Source organism: Eptesicus fuscus, chromosome 17, assembly GCF_027574615.1.
Source record: "Eptesicus fuscus isolate TK198812 chromosome 17, DD_ASM_mEF_20220401, whole genome shotgun sequence".
NCBI classification, from domain to species: Eukaryota; Metazoa; Chordata; class Mammalia; order Chiroptera; family Vespertilionidae; genus Eptesicus; species Eptesicus fuscus.
The window spans coordinates 26,151,431-26,174,389 of record NC_072489.1 but is presented as its reverse complement, the minus strand read 5'-3'; the positions used below and the strand labels follow the sequence as shown (position 1 = coordinate 26,174,389).

Genomic DNA, 22,959 nt, shown 5'->3' with positions numbered 1-22,959 from the left:
TTCTTTATTCTTATGTAAAGGTAGTAAATCACTATAGATTTCTACTTCTTCACTGCCAAGTGTAATACAATGTCACTATTCTCTTGGTTTCCACTGAGTCTGTCTTCTGGTTTCTATTTTCAGTTTATGATCCTTGTATCTATATTTGGTAAAAGTCTGCTTATATTTTTCAAATACGATGTAAGGTAATCTTTTAACAAAACGTTTCTTAGTGGAACCAAAAACAACCTGAATTATTATAATTTTGGATATATGCTTTCTGAGAAGGCAATATAATGCTTTATTAAAGGACAGAGCTGCTATTTGGTTTCAAATAGTTACATTTTTATGTATTCTATATTTCATGATATTCTCATCCTTTTCTTTGGTACTTATGTTACTGTAGAAGCTGTCTGCCTCCTGGCTCAGATTCCCTTTTTGGGTTTCCTGCCAGAATAGATGAAGTTTCCTCTCCTGGGCTCCAGCCCCCTTGTTTGTATCAGCTGTGGGTCTTCATCCTGGCCACTAGGGGACTCTGGTTTTGATTCTAAAGATCAGGCAATTAATTAGCATGAGCAATAATGTTAAGAAGGTAAACAAACAGTCATATTATAGTATGTTATAACAATTATACCTTAAAAATTCTGAGTAAAGTGGGTCAGCAGTGTAGGGCATAGGAGTGTTCTCCTTGTGGAGCTGTCCCGGCTCTGGCACCCTGGCAGGCAGGCCTTGGGATGAGGCGTCTTCGCTGGTGAATTCCTCTTCAGCCCTTCTGGTGTGGCCGCCAGGCAGGTTGCTCTGCTGTGCTCCATCACCTTCTCTAAAGATGGATCCTGACTTATCTCCACACTTGCACACTGAAGAATGCAACGTCTTGATGAACACTTAAGGAATTTCACAAAAATCACAGCATTCTGAAATTTTTTGGTCATTGCAATGATCTTGATCAGGAGATGAGAAAATGCTTGAAGAATGAGTACATGGAAAAGAGGACCAAGAGCAGGGAGCTTGGTAATGCTATGTGAAAAAGACTTTCTAATCCTTCAGAGGAATCTGAAACATAAATTATATTATCACTGGATGCCTTGGCTGAGAGAAGATCTGAAGACTCTTGGTTGATAAAACCAAAGCAATCCTATCTCATTTGGTCTCCAGAATCTTTTGAATAGCAAGTGAACCAGGAGAAATCGAGGCATGGAGAAATACAGAAATCCTGGATTCAGAATATTTGTTGGGCAGAGCCTTTAGTACTCTGATTCTTTTACCAACACACCTGACTTTTAATGTTTCTTTCCTTTGCCTACAACAAGTTAACATTTGAGTAATTTATCTCCCTAAATAAAATAATTGACTTAAAAAGTTTCTGAGTAGATAAGTGTGATACACAAGAAGACATGCTCAGTTAACTCTAAGGATAATAATGGAAGACCTGAGTTTTTTGCTAGTGTTTGGGTCAAATTCAGCTATATTGGCAACATTGTTCAGAGAAGCATTGTTTTCTAGAGGGCCTCAATGGTAGCTGGACGGGAGGTGGTTTTGTTATTACTGAATTTCATCCGTGGGCTGTATGACCAACATGACTTAATTTAGAAAAGGAAAACTCCTCACCTCTACAATTAAAGAAATCCCCCTGGGGAACAGCAGATGTAAGCAGATTGTCTGGAAATCAGGTGTTATATAAAAAATTTATGGAAGGGTTATATACAGAAAGTTAAATATTAACCATTTCCCTTTGGGTAGGAGATGAGGCTCAAGGGGAACCACACAGCACCCCACCCCCCTTCCCATTTACTTCTCTCCTTTTAGGACACACATTTGGAAGAGGAAGTGTAGATGGAAGAGCACTTAGCATTTGATGTTGCAGAACCTGTTTGGAGATAACAGCCCCAACCTTTAATAAGATCAGCCAGGCTTTCTTTGCCTTAGGGGCCACGATAGGCTGAGATCAGAACCACCTTCCAGGGCTCCTTTGCTTCAGCCTCTGTCATGGAGATCTGCTTCCCATGACCTTACTGTGTGATTTATTTCTAATCAGCCTCCCACCCACTTTCATGCTGTGAGTCCTGGATCAAGGCTCTCATCTTCCTCTACTCTCCTATTATTTTACTCAAAACCTTTGCCTGGAGAACACACACCTTTCCTGAGTCTGACCAATAGGTAAATCCATCTTGAGACTGACAGGCATATTTTTCATTCAACAGGTAAGAAATGTTAATCCTCTAACTGTAGTACAGGAATTAGAGATGCAGAGGTGAACAAGAAACAGCCCCTATTCTTAAGATGCTTCCAGCCAGTCTAGGGACAAAAAAAAAAAAAAAAAAAAAAAAAAAAAAAGGCAACCTGGCAAAAAGGCAATTATAATAGTATGTACAAACCTGGGGTAAGCATGAACATGTTCTAAGAACATATTGGAGGAGCACTCATGTCACTACTGTGCTCTACCAAACAGTCAAAAGCAGAGAAACTTTCTTTGTTACCATTTTTCAAGAGCACTGTCATCAACAAGCACTATATGTGACTGATGGAGTTCATCGTATTTCAGTACATCTTAGATGTCTGTTCCCATGACTCCTAGACCAGTGAATATAGTATGTGTGTGTGTGTGTGTGTGTGTGTGTGTGTGTGTGTGTGTGTGTATATGTATATACATATATACATACACACACACACACATACACACACACATATACACATACATATATATATATATATATATAGTTACATACTGTAGAGGCTTCCTGGTTCACAGAGATCTCCTAGTTCTACTTACCCTTTCTCCTTGTTATACTTGACTAGGAGCCCTGCGCACTAATCTGTGCGCCAGTAGCTCTCTGCAGGGCCTGGCCACTCTGCGCCTGCTGCCCAGAGGCTCTCTGTGGCCCAGAGGCCCTCTACAGCCGGGTGCGGAATGGCAATGAAGCAAGCATTCTGCCAGGCTGCTCATGCTGCCTGCTCTCAGCGGCTGCCCCCCTGGGACTGGGGGACTCTGGCGGGCTGAGAGGACTGGGCACTGCCATCTTTGTGATGGAGTGATGGTTAATTTGCAGATTACCCTTTTATTAGATAGGATTACCTCAAGGATTAAAACTCCTTGGTAACAGCCAATGATACTGTCTTTCCTGAGAACTTGAAAAGGGGTTACTGGAGTCATGCAGACATGAAAGCAAGTTGGAATCTTCAAGGGCAGCCTCCAGAGGTGGGGGGGTCCTCAAGCTTTTGCTGCTGAGACTCCCCCAATCTTAGCCCTGTTCTCGTCTTTTCTGAGATTTGTTTGTTCATTATCTTTAATTCTACAAGAAACTCACCTCTTCTTCTAATAATATTTTCAATGCTTAAATTACTAATTTTTGTGCTTGTAGTTCAATAATGCTTATGATGTGTTTATATATTTATCTGTGTAATCTAGAAAAGCATATTACTTGTGCTCAGAAAATACACACCAGTTCTGTTATTAACTGCAAATGCTTTGAGTAATGCATTTGACTTCCCACAACTTTATCTCTCAGGCAATAACAGCAGAATTGATCCCCCCTGGTCTCTAGCCCAAAGGTCAGCTGAAGAGAGAAATGGTATCAGGATATTAGAGCTTTCTCTGCTCATCTCTCTGTTAAGAGGCTGCCTACTCATTTCAAGAGTAAAGGATCGTTGGGAGAAGAGGACCCCATCCTCATGTTTTTCCAGTCCAGTGTTTCTTAGCAAGCCAGGACTCTCACTCTTAGTTCTGAAACTAATCTAGCTCTGGTGTTTGCCTTAGCTGGTCCAGGAACCGCACTCACACTGACTTCCTGTCAGGCCAGCCAAACTCTGTCCATTTACTGCAAACTTCTTTTTCTCCACTTTGTTTGCTGATACCTGTCTTGCATCTGTGTACATGGGTTCTTTCTATGAAATAGTGACTGTCTGTGTGGATTTTGATATGGTTTCCCTCCAAGATAATACCTCTTAAGTCACTTTTGCCCAGCAACTTTACCTAATCTAGACTATAAGATACCACACCCAAACCACGGCATAGCACCTGGACTACCACTTATTCAGGCATCTTAGTGTTTTTTATAGAAGCCATTAAGCTGGAAATTTTCTAACTATCCAAATCATTGACATCTGTCAAGTCCTCAGTCTTTCTCCACCAAGGAACCTTCTGATACCACAATAGGTCATAGAGATTACACTAAGTGATTTTGAAATTTATAGCATTTAAGAATGTATCAGTGGTTTCTAAAATCATAAATTTGAGGCCCTTTCTTGATATGAAATTGTATGAGAAGATCCTTTACAGAAAATAAATCAATAAACAGAAAAGGAAAACCAAAAACACCCAAAGAGTGAGAGAGTAGAAGCCAGGATGGTGGATTTGGCTGAAGCTTCACTTATTTGGTGCTTCTCTTCTTTTCTGCTACAGCCTTGTGAGCTTCCTTCAGCTGAACACCTGGAGTTACCTGGAGCACAGTTTGCAAACCACTGGTCTCAGTATTAGTCATTTAGCATTGAATCAGTTACTGTTTTTTGATGTTTCTTATACTTCAGCCACTGTATTACATTTTGCATAGCTATTTAATTTTCCTATTATATGTTTTGATTTCTCCACTAGACTGTAATCTCCTCAAGAGTAGAAAGAGTATCTTGTCTTAGAGAGGAGCCAAGTCAAAATCCACATAGACTAACTCAGTGCTCAGCTTGTAAAAAGGGTGCTCTGTCCATAATTACTGATTGATTGCTGATTCTGTCTGGTTTCTAACACTCAAGAGAGGAAACCATTCAGGAACCTGGACATGAATAGGTAGTAAGTCTAAGCAGCACAAAAAAGCAAGTGGCAAATTGGGCTCTTGTTCTGAAAGGACTACATATTGACCCTATGCTGTTAACACTTCCTGAATGCCATTAGGCACAGTGATTCAGAAAGCAGTATGTCCTTTTAATTGATGACAGCATTTACTTAATATAACTGGATTGATATGCTCATAAAAGACTCAGTATGGCTCCACCTATTTATTCCAGGTGTGACTTTCATGTGAGCCAAGTTTAAAATCACAAAAGATTTCAAGTCCCTTCATAAAACACTGTTCAGTACCCCAGAAACCAGAAAAAAATATAAAGAACAAAGACCTCTTATTGAAGCTATCAATGTGACTAATTATATGGACAGTGAATGGGCAATATTATGTGGAACACGTCAATAGTCAGCTTTGGATGAAGTTTTTATTCTGTTCATTGGTGTTACCATTGATTAATAGCCAGCATGACTGAAAAAAATATACTTTTATCCACAGTAGTTGGCTGACTCACATGATTGAGCATTATTTATACAACACATGCTATCTGATGATGGTTGTATTTTTCAATATGCTTTGTAATCAGAAACCACTTGTTTCTCTCAATGTGAACTACATGCTTTATAAACAAAGAATAAGCTTACATTGTATCTACCATAGAAAGGGATTTTTAAATTAATATATATTTTAAAGCTTTGACTTGTTATTTCAATAAAGTTAAAACTAGCTTGAACAAGATATTGAAAATATTTAGTAGTGAATGATTATATAGTGACCTCTTATTGCTTAAAAATACCTTCATATTCAAAGCCTACTTAGTACAAAGAATTGTTATCATTCAGAGGACTTGCACTCTTCTGGCCTTTTGACAGATTTTTGAATCTGATATTTACTACTCATAATATAAAGTATACATATATTCTCATCGTCTGAAGAATGTCTCCATGTTTGTGATCTTATTCCTTTCTACAAGTATGCTAGACGGGAGAAATGCACAAAAATGCCTGTGATCCTTTTGCAGTTAGAACAGGCAAAGAACAAAGAAATGGATGACTTGTCATAGTCACAAAAAGACTGGGTTGAAATGAAGATTTCTGGTCTTCTAGTCCAGTGCCCTGTCCACCACCATGGATTCCCAGTCTTGCTTTCCCACTGACATCACTCCTGACATACGAGATACACTTTTATGTATACTCATGGATCACAGCACCAGTGACTTTCATGGTGTGTGTGTGTGTGTGTGTGTGTGTGTGTGTGTGTGTGTGTGATTTAAAAGGGGGATATATCAGAGTTTTGGTGGGGTTACTGAGTATAGTTTTAAAATACACCAAGAAGAATTCTCCAGCTCCTTGAAAGTCATGGGTAATATTAATGCATTTTCTGTAATATTTCTAAATCTTTCCTTCCATCTTTCCCTGGGAGTCTGGAAGTCTTTTACTTCAGAAACTAAAATGCTTCCTTATTAGACGTTATAACACTTGTTGGCTGCTTCATTTATACAGTGAAACCTTTGTCATATTGATCATTTTTGGTTTTGTTCAAAGCTAATCTGCCTGATGAAACCCAGCCTCTCTCTTATGACAGATTAGGTTTGACCTGGCTCCTATTGTATGTTTCTCCACACTGTTGAAAGAACACAATGCGGTTTTATCCTGTCTTCTTCCCTTTCTGCTTGCTCCTTGGATGCCAGCTCAATCAACCAAGTATTTCCCATGTAGGAATGATGACAAGGTAGCCTAGTCTTCCTCAGGAGGTAGGCTGAAGGTGAGGGAGGATGGAGAGAACGTGACTCTATCCATTGTTAGGACAATGAAATGTCCTTTTGCTCAAGACATGCCTTGATGGGATATAGAGACTCCAAAGGAATATGAACAGATCTAGAAAAGTGTAGGAAAGTGTAAGCAGAGCTGTGGTGTGGGGTGGTCTGGGTGGTCAATATGGTGTCATATTCATTAATCTGTAGCTCCTAACACCTAGAGGAAAAAACATTTGTAAGTGTCAGAAACATTATAGAATTGTAACAAATACATTCAATTACTTATTCATTCAACAAGTATTTGTTGAGGACTTACTAAAGTTAATAACACATACAATGTGCTGATGGTGGGCTAGGAGGTGTGTAGAAAGCTTTGCATCCATTATTTTATTTAATCCTTACAACAACCTGTGAAATACATCACCATTTTGAAAGTGAGAAAGTTGAGACTCCCAGAGGAAGGGTAAAATGTGTGAGGTTGCACAGCTTGTAAATGGAAGCTGGATTTGAACACATGACTGACCCCAGAACCTCCTGTATTTAACTACCACACTTCATTTCTAGGGGCCCCACACTGAGGATACTCTAGAATGTAAAACAGATACCTACTTTGTGAGACTTCCTACTATGAGGATGGCCCCTGTCCTGGTTACTTCAGAAATGTCCAGTTAGCATTGCAAGTCCCATATCCCAGGACACCACTCAGTCCAGGCAAACCAAGACAGCTGGTTACCAATACTGCTAATGCACATATGTATTTCTTCAGTCATGGAGAGACTTGTCACAACTACGTCAATGGGATCGATGCCCGCCCCCCCGCGCCCCCCCCCCCCCCCCCGGCCCCGACATGTTAGTTTTGCAAAGCTCATACAGAAGGGGTTCAATGGCACAGAGGAGCCCAGGACTATTTAGAGTGTACTTTTCAGCTCTCCTAGCTGCCTATGGGGATGTAAACAGCACAGAAATGTGGCTCCAGGACAGAGAAGATTGACCATGGAGAGAAGTCAGGGGGAGTAGTTTTCTCCTAATTTTCCTCTATCTTTCATGACATAGTACCTACTTCATTTGCCTTCTGGATATTTCTTTTAGGGAAAGATTTCACTGCTTAGTATTTGATTCTCTGGTGAGATAGGTGAATCCTGCTACAGCTACCTCAACATACAGACACAAGTGTATTAAAGGCGACTAACTCTAAACATGAATAATTTCTATGAGGCTAAAATACTTCTACTCTTGCCTAGCAGCAATTCCAGTTGCCACCGATCATTAGTTCAGGTTTAAACTGATGGAAGCTTTAAATTTTACGTCTGTTTCACATCTGATCCATTCCTTCTATCATTCATCACATACATTCCAATTGTTCTTCATTTATAGTCGGAGGTCCTCCCTACTAGACTGTAAACTCCTTGCGGGCAGGCACCACCTAGTTTTATTTTTCACTGTTTTTTAAATTATGTGTCCAGCATAAAGCATAATTTGGTATGCATTCAATAAAGATTTTTTGGCCTAGCCAGCGTGGCTGAGTCATTGAGCATCAACCCATGAACCAGGAGGTCACAATTCGATTCCTGGTGCCTGGGTTGCAGGTTCGATCCCCAGTGTAGGGCATGCAGGAGGCAACCAATCAATGATTCTCTCTAATCATTGATGTTTCTATTTCTCTTTCCCTCTCCCTTCCTCTCTGAAATCAATAAAAATATATTTTATAAAAACACAATTTTTTTGCATGAATGAATAGATTCTGTATCAGAGATAGCCTGACATTTAAGTTCAACATTTTAGGTTTGCCATGCAAAAAGCCAAGAAGGGAAGAAATTATAAAGTGTGTAGTCATGAGCTTTGATCTATAGTCTTTTCCAATGTGTACAAAATAAATATGTACAATACATTTATTGAGTGTGCATTATGTGCCAAATATGTATATATGTATGTATGTGTATACACTTGAGTGGCCAGATTATTATGATCTCTAAACGCATAATAACCTGGCCACTCAGTGTGTGTGTGTGTGTGTGTGTGTGTGTGTGTGTGTGTGTGTAATATATATATTAGAGGCCTGGTGCATGAATTCGTGCATGGGTGGGGTCCGGCCAGCCTGCTATTTGAACTCCTGGTTGAAGGGACAATTTGCATATTAGCTTTTTATTGTATAGGATATATATGCACTGAGTGGCCAGATTATTATGCGTTCAGAGATCATAATCTGGCCACTCAGTGTATATATGTCTTTATGAAACTAGGTGAGAATTGGATGAGTTTATACATATTTGTTACGTGTAAAGATATTTATAAGCAAAGGCACAAAGAGATTAGATAATTAGCCAAATATTAAGTAATAAGTGAACTGAACTTATTACTGATCAGAACTTGGGAAACCTGGATCCACTTTTTAACCATTATGGAGAGCTGTTCTACCTACATACTTTGCAGCTGACTTGGTGAGTGTGGCCCTGCAATCTGACTCTGGGCTGTGCACCAGATTCCTTATGAGGCCAAATACCAGCAATCAAATATCAGGCCAAAATGGATGGATCAAGAGATACCCTCTCCCATCCACAAAGAACTCTACAAATATGCTTATATAATCTAATTTGTTATTGCCCACATAAAATGTATCTTGGTATCCAATATTCCATATTCATCTTTTAAGAAATGAATGTTTGTGTTCCAGTGAAAAAGCATCCAAAGCCATAGGCTTATTAACAAGTTGCAGAAAAATGAAAGGTTGGAACCATTCAAAGATGGACAAGGAAATGAAACTGCTTATATGGGATTATTATATAGGCCTCGTGATTAGGACTTCAGTTTGAACCACATTAAATCTAAATACAAAACATGAAGGAGAGATCAAATAATCTATTAGTTAAAAGAGCCCCCAGGTGGCCACTCCTACTCAGTTCTTCTTTGAGGTCCTGTGTGCTAGCATCCTAGTTTCCTGGGGAGCTGATCCTGGCCTTGGAATCACAGGTCCCCTGTGACTTTGTGGCTGATGCTGTCCTGGGACCCCAATACCCTTGGAGAAAATCATGAACTTGCCTCTTCCAGCAGTCATAAAGAACTCAAGTAATATAGCTATGCACTAAGTGGTGGACTTATATATATATTTTAAATTCTAGCTTTTTGAAGACCACAACAGAGCTTTTAGAGATGGAATTGGAAAATCCTCTGTGATGAGTCTTACTCAATAGCTGACAGTTTCATTGACTCCTTGGATCTTGGGGATACTGTATGTTTTTTTGGGGGGGAAGTAACTGAAAGAATAAGAAGATCAACTAAATTTTGTTGACAAATTACTGTAATAACAATATAAGTGGGGTGTTGTACTTGATATATTGACAAAAGGATTTTAAACAGGGCAAAAATTGAGCAAGGCAAAAAATGAGTAAAATGTATTAGAATCAATATAACTTGAAACCCCATATGAACCACTAAAAATTTTTATTATTGGTATTTAACACTTTTTGAATATTATATATGTTCATAATTAGATTAAAGCATTTCATGATACTTTTGCTTTGACAGATTAAGTATTTCTTAAAATTGTGGTATAAAGAACAAAATGAAAATCAGTCAACTAAAACTTCCCTCAAATCTTCAGAAATCTGTTAAATCTCATCCAGTACTAATTGCTATCCTATCTAATAAAAGAGTAATATGCAAATTAACCATCACTCCACTACACTCACAAGCCATGCCCAACAGCCAATCAGGAGTGAGTATGCAAATTAACCAAATCAAGATGGCTTTGGCCACGGAGCAAACAGGAGGCTTGGGCTGCCCCTGGTGATGGAGGAAGCCAAGCTTTCCGCACACCCTGGCCGGCCAAGGCCTCTGCTCAAGGCTACAAAGTTTCAATTATGGAAGATAAATAAATCCCAACAAAAATGGCTGTGGCCACGGAGTGGACAAGGGGCTTGAGTTGCCCCTGGTGATGGAGGAAGCCAAGCTTTCTGCACACCCTGGCTGGTCAAGGCCTCCGCTCAAGGCTACAAAGTTTCAATTATATAAGATAAATAAATCCCAGATACCAGGGCCTCCTCTTGGGTCGCTGGGGGGCGTGGCCAGCCTGCAAACCACCACAGGCCCCTTGCCCAGGCCTCCCACACCCCAAGGGAACCACCACCCTGATCCAGGACATCCTCAGGGCAAACCAGCTGGCCCCCACCTGTGCACCAGGCCTCTATCCTACCTAATGAAAGAGTAATATGCAAATTGACCATTGCTCCAACACACAAGATGGCTGCCCCCATGTGGTCAAAATTGGCTGCCCCCATGTGGACACAAGATGGCCAGCAGGGGAGGGCAGTTGGGAGGCACAAGGCCTGCAAGAGAGGGCAGTTGTGGGTGATCAAGCCTGCAGGGGAGGGCAGTTAGGGGTGACCATGCCTGCAGGGGAGGGCAGTTAAGGGCAAACAGGCTGGCAGGGGACCAGTTAGGCATCAATCAGGCTGGCAGGGGAGTGGTTGGGGGGTGATCAGGCTAGCAGGCAGAAGCAGTTAGGGGCAATCAGGAAGGCAGGCAGGGGAGCAGTTGGGAGCCAGCAGTCCTGGGTTGTGAGAGGGCAGTCGGACATCCCTTGAGGAGTCCCAGATTGGAGAGTGTGCCGGCTGGGCTGAGGGACACACACTCCTGTGCATGAATTTTGTGCACCGGGCCTCTAGTAAATTTATAAATAGTTAAAAGAAAAAAAATTTAAATGAACGGATAAATTTGGTGACTTAATGCTGCTTAATTGATTTTTCAGCAAAATGAACTTGGAAGGTGAGGCTAGTTCCCAAAGGTCTTCCTTTTCCAGGTTCCATATGAAACATGTCATCTCAAATGGGCATTAAATGGGAACTACTTGTGTCTGGTATTACCAACCCATGAGTGGCTTAGTTATCTTCCATTTTAGCCAGGCTGACAATTGTTCTTTCCTGATGGTTTCGATGAAGGAAGGATGTGAGCTCTCTTCTTTACTAAGTCTTCCATGCAACTTCCCAGTATGTTCTTGGCTATACTTTATCCCTTGGATGCCCTTCTTTCTTTCCAAACATTGCTTCATTTGTTATATTCTCTTTTAATCTAATTGATTTCTTTATGCTTCCTTCTTGTCCTAAGCATATGACCCTGTTCACCCATTCTTACAAATTCATTTGTTGGCGCTCCATGTTCTCCCAACCACGCTTCAAGCTACTTGCTGTTGTGTTTCTCTCTGTATCTTGAAAATACTTTCTAATATTCACTATTCTGATTAACTACTTCTTATTAAAATCTCAACCAATTTCATTTGGCTTAAAAAACTTCAGTCCACTGAAGTACAGTTCTTAATATTATCAATGATTTCTTAATTTCCAAACTCTGTGACCTTTTATTGGTCATCATGCCTAAAAGTGTCTATGGAACATTCAAATCTCCTTTCTTCCTTTAAGATCATTCTCTCATAGTTGTCTTGCCTTTGGTTTTGCTGTCCCTTTTCATTCCATTTTGTTGGATTTTCTTCCACAGTTCTCCTCTTAGTGTAGAGTTCTACACAGATGTAAGTGGGATTATTGACATTGATTTATTGATGCTTAAGTTCAAATAAGGGACAGGAGGTTTGTTTTCTATATCAAGAAGAGTACATGTGCACGCACACAAACACACACACACACACACACACAGTCAAGTAAAACAAGCAAATTACTCAGAATTCTACAGAGAACTCTCTTCCTGGCCCCTGGTTACTTTGGCAGCACTAGAAAAGTAAGCTGAACTAACTATGTAATAGGTTCAGAAACACCATGAGTTCCAGAATCAAGAAAGACAGGGTAATGAGAAGTTAAGCTGTCAGTTTCCTGGATTCCACAGTGTTATGAGCTGAACTGTGTTCTCTCCACATCATAGGTTGAAGTCCCAGTCCCCAGAATGTAACAATATTTGGAGAGATAGTCTTTAAAGGGGTGATTGAGTTAAAATGAGGCTATTGCGGTGGGACTCTAATCCAATAGGATTGATGTTCTTATAAGAAAGGGAAGAGATACTAGGGATGAGTATACATAGGGTCACCATGTGAAGAGGAAGCAAGAGGGTGGTTAACTGCAAGCCAAAGAGAGAAACTTCGGTATAAATTAAATTTACTGACACTTTGATCTTGGACTTCCAGCCTCCAGAACTGTGAGAAAATAAATGTCTGTTGTCTAAATCATCAAGTCTGTGGTATTTTGTTTTAGCAGACCTAGCAAACTAATTAATAGATGGAAGAAGCTTAATTCCTGGATAATCAGTGTGACACCTCGAAACTGAGAGGCTATTGTTAAACGGGATTGTACCATGATAAGGTATTCCTGCTTGGAGTAAGAAAATTCTTTCTCATGAATCTTTTTTCCCAATCAGGAGGTTGGAATTTTCTATTTCTGGAAGAAGAGTAAAGTGACACCCTCAGTATGCTACTTGCTTCTTTAGTTGGAGCTACTAGCTATGTATAACCTTTACATAAAGAGAATTCTCTGTGACAGTGATATAGCAAATTTCAAAATTTGTCGCAGCAAAGAGCTAAAGAGCAAAACAAAACAAAAAGTGCCTGGTGTTTGAAGAGCTCACGTCCCTTACTACAGGAAAAAAATTTATGCAATTCAGATGAGTTTCCTGCATCAGGATTTGTGCTAGCTTCAACAGAAGATATACTAAAATTGGAATAGGGTTTTAAATTGGTTTCATGACAAAGGCTATAAATTATACTAGGTGACTCAAATTATTCATGAGAGAGAGGAGATCCTGATTTATGCACTAGTTTTGTGTAAATTTCATTTTTGTAGAGTAAATCACTTTTCCCATTGACTCACATTACAATTTGCAATACACTTTATCTTCTTTTCTGAATAATCTTCAATTGACAGAGGCTTTTTGCACTTCCATGCAAGCATTTAATGACCTAAATGCAAACACTTAAATGAAATATAGCTATTTACAGAAATTGCAAGAGAACCATGTATTCGTCCAATACACACAACAAATACCAACTAGTTGCCAGGGACTGTGGATTCAGAGACACGGACCCCTTAGCTTCAAGATGCTTATTTTCTTTGGTAGATTTAAAATTTACTTTGAGATGTAAAAGATCAGCCCCCAAATCTAATGCCTCATAATACGCATGTAATGGTGGTTCTTAAAAATTGAACTATATAACACTACAAAGAATTTGGTCATTGTTTGCTCAAATAAATTGATATGTATTCACCAGCATTTCCATGATCATTTTATTGTTTTGAAATGTGAGGGATTCTTAATCTGGGATCTTTAAAATGTTTTAAAAATGTTTATGTTCTTTAAACATTTTTTATGGTATCACATAGAATTCTATATAAAATCAAATGTATATGTGTACATGTGATTTTTTCTGGGGAGAGAGTTCATTACTTTCATCAGTTTCTTAAAAGGATCTGTGATCTTAAGAATGATTAGAATAAGAAGCAATGAGTTTATTGTCTCAGCCCAGATTCCACAGATAGTATTCTTTTGAATCTAGCTTTTATACAAACAAGCAATTTTGAGACATAGACTGTGGTTATTAGCCAGGATTCATTTCTAAACATGAAGCATTTGTTGAGCACCTAACATGTTCAGTGCATTGTAATAGGCCTTTCAGGGTCAATAAGCTATGTTGAGATAAAGCTGAAGCAGCCATGGCTTCTTCTTTCATTTTTAATTGGCTACTTGCCTTGTGGTGTGGGGATGGGTAAGGCTAGCTTAGAGGAATAGGATCAGGATGGACAGTTTCCATGAACAGCTAATGACTTCATCAGGGACTATATAATATTTGTGCAGAAAAATCCCATTAAACATGGTCGGCCAGTTCTGTAAGGGAATTTTTAAAATATTGTGCCGGCCTATAAGTAGTAAGCAAGTTATTCGTGTGAATGCTTTATTGTATGGAAAGCATTACTAACAGAGAATAGTTTCCATTTTCTATTCATGTTTTTCCTCATTATTTCTCTTGGGCTAATACTGTTTAGACACAATGAACACATTAATAGTTCCCACTCTTAAATGCTCTTTAGAAAAAAAACAAAGTATTTATTGGTTCTTTATGGATTCTTATAACTAATGAAAGCTAGTTAGAATCAACAACCTTAGCAATAATGTGTTGTATTCTCCCTACTGTTAAAAAATCAGCAGGAAAACATTTTTTAAGCAACAGAGTCATGCTGCAACTTAGAAGTAAATGAGCACTTTCCAACAATAAGATTTGCTAAATTACTGCATTTATATCCTTTCCTTAATCCCTATTATGAAGATCATACAATGAAGAATATCTCTGTATAATGAAGACTGTTGCTGACTGCATCACGATAGCACAAAGCTGGATGCCATCTGTTAGAATAATGTTAGAACCTCTAATTTTACAATTGTTGGGGAGCCCATCATTACTTTTCTATTTATTTAAAATATCTATTCAAGAACTTAATGCTTCAAGTTTCAGAATAAAGCTTTGGTGATATGTTCTATGAAAACATGTCACTCACTATACTTTTCTTTGTACCTGTCAGGCAATGCCTTTTACAAGGGAACAAAGAAAACCTCTGATATTGAATCCAAGACATTCAGAACTTAAAGAAAACAGGTTGGCAAAAATAGTCTATCAACCGTATGTATTGTGAGTTCTGGTGCATGGAGTAGGTACTTGGATGCCATTGTAACCATGGAAGGTTTTGGATTTCAGAGAATTTTTTAGGGCTGTAGCATCTTGGTCTTGATTTTTCAGGTCGTGTGAGCATTTCACCCTTGGCCATTTTCAGGCAACTGGTGACCCCAAAGACATGACAGGCAGACAGGAGCTCAGTTATCTCTGAGGACTTAGAAAAATGAAAAATATTTGTTGAGATCCAGGGGCCTTATTATACTAGTGAATATAGCTTCTGGCTAACAGAAACCATAGAAAGCTGATTTGTCAGCTGTCTGAAAGCAGGCTCTCTCTAAAAGCTCAATTCTGCTTGGCCATTTGGCTTAAATATTTTTCAGTTATGAACACAGCTTGAGGGATTGGAGACAGAAGTGGGTGGGAACTTCCATCTGTTGGCAAACAAACTCAGGCCTTGAAGGCAGGCACTTCAGTGATTTGCTCATGGTCACACAGACCTTGAGAGTAGCAGAATTGGGATCAGAATCCAGGCCCATAGGAATTTTAGTCCTGTATTGTTGCCTTTTTGATATGGTACTAAATTAGGTTTCTCAGACCCAATTCCAAACAGTGGTGCTGTGGTTCCCCCGATACCAACACCAGAAGAGTGCCTGAGAATTCAACTCAATTTAGACACCATCTACCAGGAGATAGTGTCAGATTCCACAGGTTAAGGGTTGAGTGCTACATGACTGCCCCCACTTCCCACATACCCCTTCATACTTCAGCTGCCAGCTACAAGCCCAGGCTTTCTGTGCTTCTGATTGGAAGTTGTGACAGCCCCTTCCAACTAGGAATGCCAATCATAAGTCCATGGTATACTTCTGGCCAACTGGCTATAAAATCAGAGTTTCTCACAATCTCCTTTACACACTCCATTAATTTGCTAGAGCAACTTACAGAACTCAGAGAAACATGTGACTGACTAGATCACTAGTTTACTGTATAAGTGATAGGGGCAGAAATAGAATATTGGGGACCAGCATTATAGTGTAAGAAATATTAGTCATGCTCTGTTAACTGTGATTGTTGTTTTTTTTCTGATTAAAGAAAGCACATTCTAACCTGGCTGGGAGTTATCCATGGGACCTGGGAGCTCACTTAGAAATGCGGCCCATCCTCTCCATCCAGGAGCTGCCTATTATCATGGAAAGATTAACAACCTTGTTACAGAAACCAGAGCCACCAGCTCTTCAAAGACCCCAGCCTTTGCAAATGTCCAGCCTGCATTACCTGCAAACTGCCCATTTGGCATACCTTTTGCCTACTTCCCCATGTAATCTTTGTCCTTCTACCCAATATAAGCAGCTGGCTTATAGTGGGGGGCAGAGCAGATTTTTGTGGATGATCTGCTGCTCTCCCATACTACCGGCAATATTGGAATAAATACTCATTACTTGCCCTGTCTCTGCTTAATTGGCTCAAGTAGTGATAGGCAGCATGGACTCTTGGTTGTCGGTTACAAAAGGATATAACTCAGAAACAGCCAGATGGAGCAGATGCATAACAGGGCAAGTTATGTAGGAAGGGGTGCGGAGCTTCCTTGTCCTCTCTAGGCACACCATCTCCCAGCACCTCCACGTGTTCACCAATCCTGAAGCTCTCCAAACTCTGTCCCTTTAGGTTTTTATGGAGGCTTCATTACATAGTCATGTTTGATTAAATCATTTGCCATTGACAGTTGATTCAAACTCCAGTCCTTCTCCCCTCCCTGGAGGTGGGGGTTAGAAGCAGAAGGAGTAGGACTGAAAGTTCCAACCCTTTAATCATGGGGTTGGGTCTCCTGGCAACATATTCTTACCTACTTCCAAAAGTCACTTTATTCACCTCACAAAAAACATACCTTTATTACTCTCGATACTTACCAAGAATTGTGGACTAATGACCAAATATATCTATAGTAATAAAAGCATAATATGCTAAGATGAAGCCGGGACTGCAGCCGCAGGATCAAGGAAGCCACCCGCAGCTGCAAGAGAGGGATCCAGGCCACTGCTGTGGCTGTGAAGGCCTACTCTTTCACGAATTTCGTGCATTGGGCCTTTAGTTTTTTTTTTTTTTTTTTTTTTTTTATAAATTGCAGCATCACAGGTGCCTATCTCCAGGAGATGTCATTCTGTTTCTTCACTTATGAGCAGAAAAATCCATATCCTCAAAGATCTCAAAGGATTTTTTACAGCACATATTTGTGGCCCAGTAACTACCAGCTGGACTATTTGACTTTTATGCCAACTCTCTCTTTCCCCTCTCTCCTCCATGTTTATTTTATATGTCCTCTTCTACTTTACTTATTTTGTATTTTCTTTCTAGGATAGTCAGTAGAAATGAGTAAAGTGAGGTGAAAGAAGAGCTCAAGGTACCAGTTTTAATACCTTTGTTCTCCTTTTCTAGTTCTAAGGGTAAAGATTTTAGAATTAATTAAAATATTCGGATTCTTTCCCTCTTGGCTATAGACATGACTCCCCACAGTTTAACTAGCTAGTCCCATTGCTGAAATTCTCTTTGTTTTGGTTTCTTTATAATTGAGAAGGAGATAATACTGTATATCTCAGTAGAATGGCAAGGAATTAACTGATTAATGTCAACATTTTTTTTTTCTTGGCCTGATGTCAAAATTCCCCTGTATATTAGGGGCGAGTTATAGCTTAAACAAAACAACATCATCTGGCAATGCCTGAAAGAAATGTATTCTGCACAAAATACATTTTCTTACATTCTGAGAACTTCTCACAAAGGCTGTTATCTTTCACAGCCCTGCTAGTTGTACAGTTGATTTTTCTAACCTGTCAATTGGGTGTTCTGATATACAGATGTCCCAAGAGCCAGCATGGTGGCAGAATAAAGGGAGCAGGGAGAGTCCAGGGGACATGCAGAGATCACCAGTAAATACTCCTCCCATGTGCTGGGATGGCGTGGGTGTTGGGCAGTTCATCACCACCAAGGCAGAACTGCATCCCAGTTGGGAATATTCTCAGCAGTTCTTAGTTGCAAACGTTGAGGTGGTGAAATATTACAGTATACACGTGCTTTTATATTTTTAATATTCCTGGCTTCTCTATTGCAGTTTATGTCTCCCCTTCCACACTGAGCATTGGTTCCTGTTGCTCATTTGGCACTCCTGGCTTCATAAATATAAATTTTACAGTTTACTTCCTTGACTCTATCTTAAATGCTTCCCACTCTGTCAATTTCCCATGCATTTTTGAGCTGTAGCCAGTTTTCTTTAACAAGCTGTACGTTCCTTCACAGTCTGCTAAAAATTGCTATTTCTTTACTGCCATCCTATAGACTCTTATCAATATTTCAAATCTTGTGATCACCAAGTTGCCCAAGAATAGCATCTGCAGTTAAATTAACATGGATAAAATTACAAGATCTATCAATCTTCATGCTTCACGATGTAAGGAGGTCATTAACTGAGGTCAGGAGAAACTTTCCCTTGACAGCGAGCTCCTTCAGAATTAGTGCATTATGGGAACATTTACAAATTAGTCTCATTATGCTTAGGAGCATCTGGTATGAACCCCTTGTCACAATCATGATTCTGGGAAGGCAATTAATAGGTTCTAGTGAATTCTCAGTAACCTCCAGCCTCATTTAAAAAAGAAATTTGGATGAATTTCTGCTACTTCATCCAAAAATATTTTTTTCTCCATCCTCTCCACAGTTGTTAATCCAGTGGTCAAAAACTCATCCTGCATCTTGGGTCTTGCTGTAATTCTGTAAGTAATGTCAGTTAATACAGGATGACAATGTTATTACTTGATATATATCATATGCCTTCCCACTCATTACTGGTCAGGGGCACAGAATGCTAGAGCTTGGAGAGATAACAGAAGTCATCTTCTCCAGCATTTTCCAAAACCGATTCTGTGGAGCACCATTTCTGTGGTATGCTATAGGTGCAACTTAGCAGGGGAAAGATTTATGGCTACATTATTGGATCACACAACTTCTCAGAAACTTTGGATCCCAGTTGGGTTGTATCAGTGAGTGATAAGAGTAGGAGTGGGGTATTTATTCCTCTGCTTCCTCCTTGCCATGGTTGCCCCAGCTGTTGCAAACCTCCTCTGAAGGCCATAACTCCCTGTCAGATGGCCTACTCCATGCATCTACTCTCCATAGCTAATTGCTCTGGAATATGGTTCTGGGAACCACAGGGTTCTCTTGCTCTTTAGTGTCTCAGGGTAATAACAGCACCCCACTATTGCTAGTCCTAGAGTACTGCACCATCCCTTTTTTGTTGTTTCCTTAGACCATGACAATATTTTATAAATAATTCCTTTATTAAATTCTCTTTAAATGACTCAGTTTGAGTCCCACCTGTTTCTTGCCATGACCCTGACTGGTATAGTCAATGGTTGATCAATGCTATTTTGAGGTTAGATTAGCTTTTGCCTGAGAAAAGTGGTGACATGGCTTTGCAGGATGCTGTGAGACCAAACAGACCCTACAGTTAAAACTTCTGTTCATTAGACTGCTGGAATGGAAACCAAGTAAAGCGACCTCTGGTCCCAAGCAAAGCCAGTAAACAGTGGTAATTTGGAGTGGTAATTTTTGGCCAATTTAACTCTGGACTAGTGACTATTCAATTTGGAAGCTCAGATAAGGTAATTATATGATAACTAGAGGCCCAGTGCATGAAAATTCATGCACTGGAGAGGGGGGTGTCCCTCAGCCTAGCCTGCCCCCTCTCACAGTCCGGGAGCCCTCAGGGGCAGGAGGCGACCCGGCGATCAGGGAAAGGTGACGCCCTTATCACACCTCTGCTGCTGCCACTGCTGGCAGTGCAAGCCTTTGCCGGCCCTGGTTAGCTGAGCCTCAGGTGGCCCTGGGTGGCCCTCGGCGGCTGGGCAGCCAACATCTGAGGCTTGCCTGTGCCTTGGGCCGGCCCTGGGTGGCTGGGGGGCTGAGGGAACTGGGGGACTTTGGAGGCAGGCGCACGGAGCAGCTGGACCCGCCTGGGCACCACCATCTTTGAGGGCATGGCAGTCAATTAGCATATTCTCTCCTTATTGGCTGCGGGCGCTGCTATCTTTGTGAGGGTGTGATGGTCAATTAGCATATTCCCTCTTTATTAGATAGGATGCTTTGACTATGAGAGTTTCTAGTCTTACCATCATTCTGAGGTTGGCAGAAATAATTGGCAACCTAATTGCCTCTACAGCATCAAACTTTTAGATAGGTTTTACAAAAAAGTTAGAATCTAGGGCAGGAACATGCATCTATAGGCAGTATAGGAGTGTAGGGATGTAAGATTGGCTCCCCTCCAGTCCAGCCTCTTACTTCTAGATTTGAATTTACTAGTTGTTTGCTGCTCATCTATGCAGCATTTGACAGTTGAGGCAGAGTGCTGCAACATGACTTTCTCCATTTGCAGGAAGACAGATGTCTAAAGGATTTTGGTATTGGACTCACATCCACAGAACATGCTAGAGGCATGTTCTCTAAATAACCCTGACCCAGAATCTCTTTTCCTGAACCTACACCTGGACACAGCTTCAGGTTAGCCCAAAAGTTGTTCCAATGAGGTGCTTTGTCCAGACTATATAAAGATGTTTTAATATTCATTTATTCATTCAGCAAATATTTATTGACTGCTACTATGCGACAGGTACTGTGCTTAGTGCTAGGGACACTGCAGTGATCAAGACAGCTTTCGTGAGGAGAATGTTCTAGTTGGGGAGTCTGACAGAAACAAGCAAGAAATAAAATAGTAATAAATAGTGCTGACTGTTATGATATATATAAGCAAGGAACAAAAAGAGAGAGTGACAAAATAGATACACTTTAGATGGAGTGCAGGAGAAGCCTCCTAAGTGTATGGCCATCAGGCTTAGAGGGAAGTGAAGAGAAGGTACCAGCAGGGGAGAATTCTGCTGGCAAAGAGAACATGTGCAAAGGCACTGAAGCCAGCAAGAACCTTTGAGGGACTGAGGGACTGAGAAACAATAGGAGTCGAGTAGAGGCAGCAAATAATATGGCCTGGAAAGGAAATGGTGAGGACTGTGGCTCAGCTGTCTAGGTTTGAATCCTGGTTCCAGAACCTAATGTGACCTTGGCAAAGTCCCTTAACATCTCTGTGCTCAGTTTTCTTTTCTGTATAATGGGGATAAAAACACTATCTGGCCCTAGCTGGTTTGGCTCAGTGGATAGAGTGTCGGCCTGGGGACTGAAGGGTCCCAGGTTAGAAACTAGTCAAGGGCACATGCCTGGCTTTCGGGCTCGATCCCCAGTATGGGGCATGCAGGAGCAGCCAGTCAATGATTCTCTCTCATCATTGATGTTTCTATCTCTCTTTTCCTCTCTCTTCCTCTCTGAAATCAATAAAGATATATTTTAAAAAATAAAACACTATCTACTATTTTTAATATCAATTAAGACTATTAAATAAATATTTGTAAAGTCTTTGGGACTTGGCACATAGTAAGTACTCTCATAAGTACTATTAATATGAAGTTGCATCGAGAGAGGTAAACAGAACATGTATAGGATTATATACAGAGAAACAAGCTGCAGTTAAGATATTAAAAAACACACACATATAACAGAACACTTTTTTTTCAAGGCAAATGATAAACTTATGCCTGATACTGAAATGTGTAATGTACAAGTTACTGATTTAGTTTTAAAGACAAATGATGTCTTCTCATGGTGTTTTGAATCTCTCATGGGCAAATAGGGCCCTTTTTTATCCTCTCCTAGTCAATAATCTACTCTGGTATATATAGATCATTTTTCTCAAGGAGATTTGAAAGAACAGAAGAAGTATGAGGTACTATTGATTATTTTAGTAAGTGTACCATGCCTGTCATTTTATCCTGCTTTAATATCTCATCAGAATTTAAAACTCTTTTTAGCTCCACCTGGGCATAATTATATGTGATCCAAAAGGATCATGGAAAGAATAATGCTGGACAAAATCTCGGGCTCACTGTAGCTTGTATGCTAGTAGAGTTAATAGCAATCTTTTATATAAGTTCTTTATGAGTGCAACTTACTAGTATATTTTACTTTCTAAATTTTCCCATGTTTCGAAGAAAAAAACCCCACATATGATTTTTATATATGTCTCTACTTACAAAACTAGAAAACAAGATGGTGAGGGAGACAGAAGGATTGAGAAAATGTCCTCAAGTCATATATTCAGAAATCTGGTCTAGAGAGATGGAGGAACCAGAATAAATATTTTGGTGAAAACTCCAAATGTGATTGCACACCAGAAGTTTTCCAAAGCCTTTCAATTTTTTTTTTTTTTGGTGTGCTTTCTGCACATAGTCCTAAAGAAGTTATTCTTCCTACTGCAAAATTACCTCTTCAGAATAGCTTTTAGGATTGGTGTATATTCAGGCAGACTGCCTGATCCTAATTCAGAACCTGGGATGAATAGTTTAGAATATTAAATATGACTCTTTCCAGTCTTGGCCAAGAGAACTCACTCTAAGGGCCTTGACCAGAAAATCCAATTGTAATAAATAGAGTTGAAACAATGCCTTTTAGTGCCTTGCATTTTGAAGTTGCATGTTTAAAACAATAGATGTCAGAGATAGTCCACATTGTCAGGAATCAGTGATTGCACTTCTCAAGTAGTTATTAGAAAAATGGGAGCAAAATGTAAGATTAAATAACGTTAAATACTGAATCTGACAAGCTTCTTAGGCTTTGCACACGGACAGCTAGGATACACGACACTGACTGGGTTGGCTGGGTGAGCAGAAGGACTATAAAATAGTATTCTTTGATGTTTTCTAATCTTATCCTGCCTCGTTACTCGCCCATGTTATCTTGCTGTTGTTTTCCTGCTGCTTATCGTGTTC

At 39.9% G+C, this 22,959-nt stretch overlaps 1 pseudogene; it reads left to right on the top strand.

Annotated features, from left to right (window-relative positions):
- Positions 1–805: 805 nt before the first annotated feature.
- Positions 806–1,077, top strand: LOC114232922 (COX assembly mitochondrial protein 2 homolog; annotated as a pseudogene).
- The last annotated feature ends 21,882 nt before the right edge of the window (positions 1,078–22,959 follow it).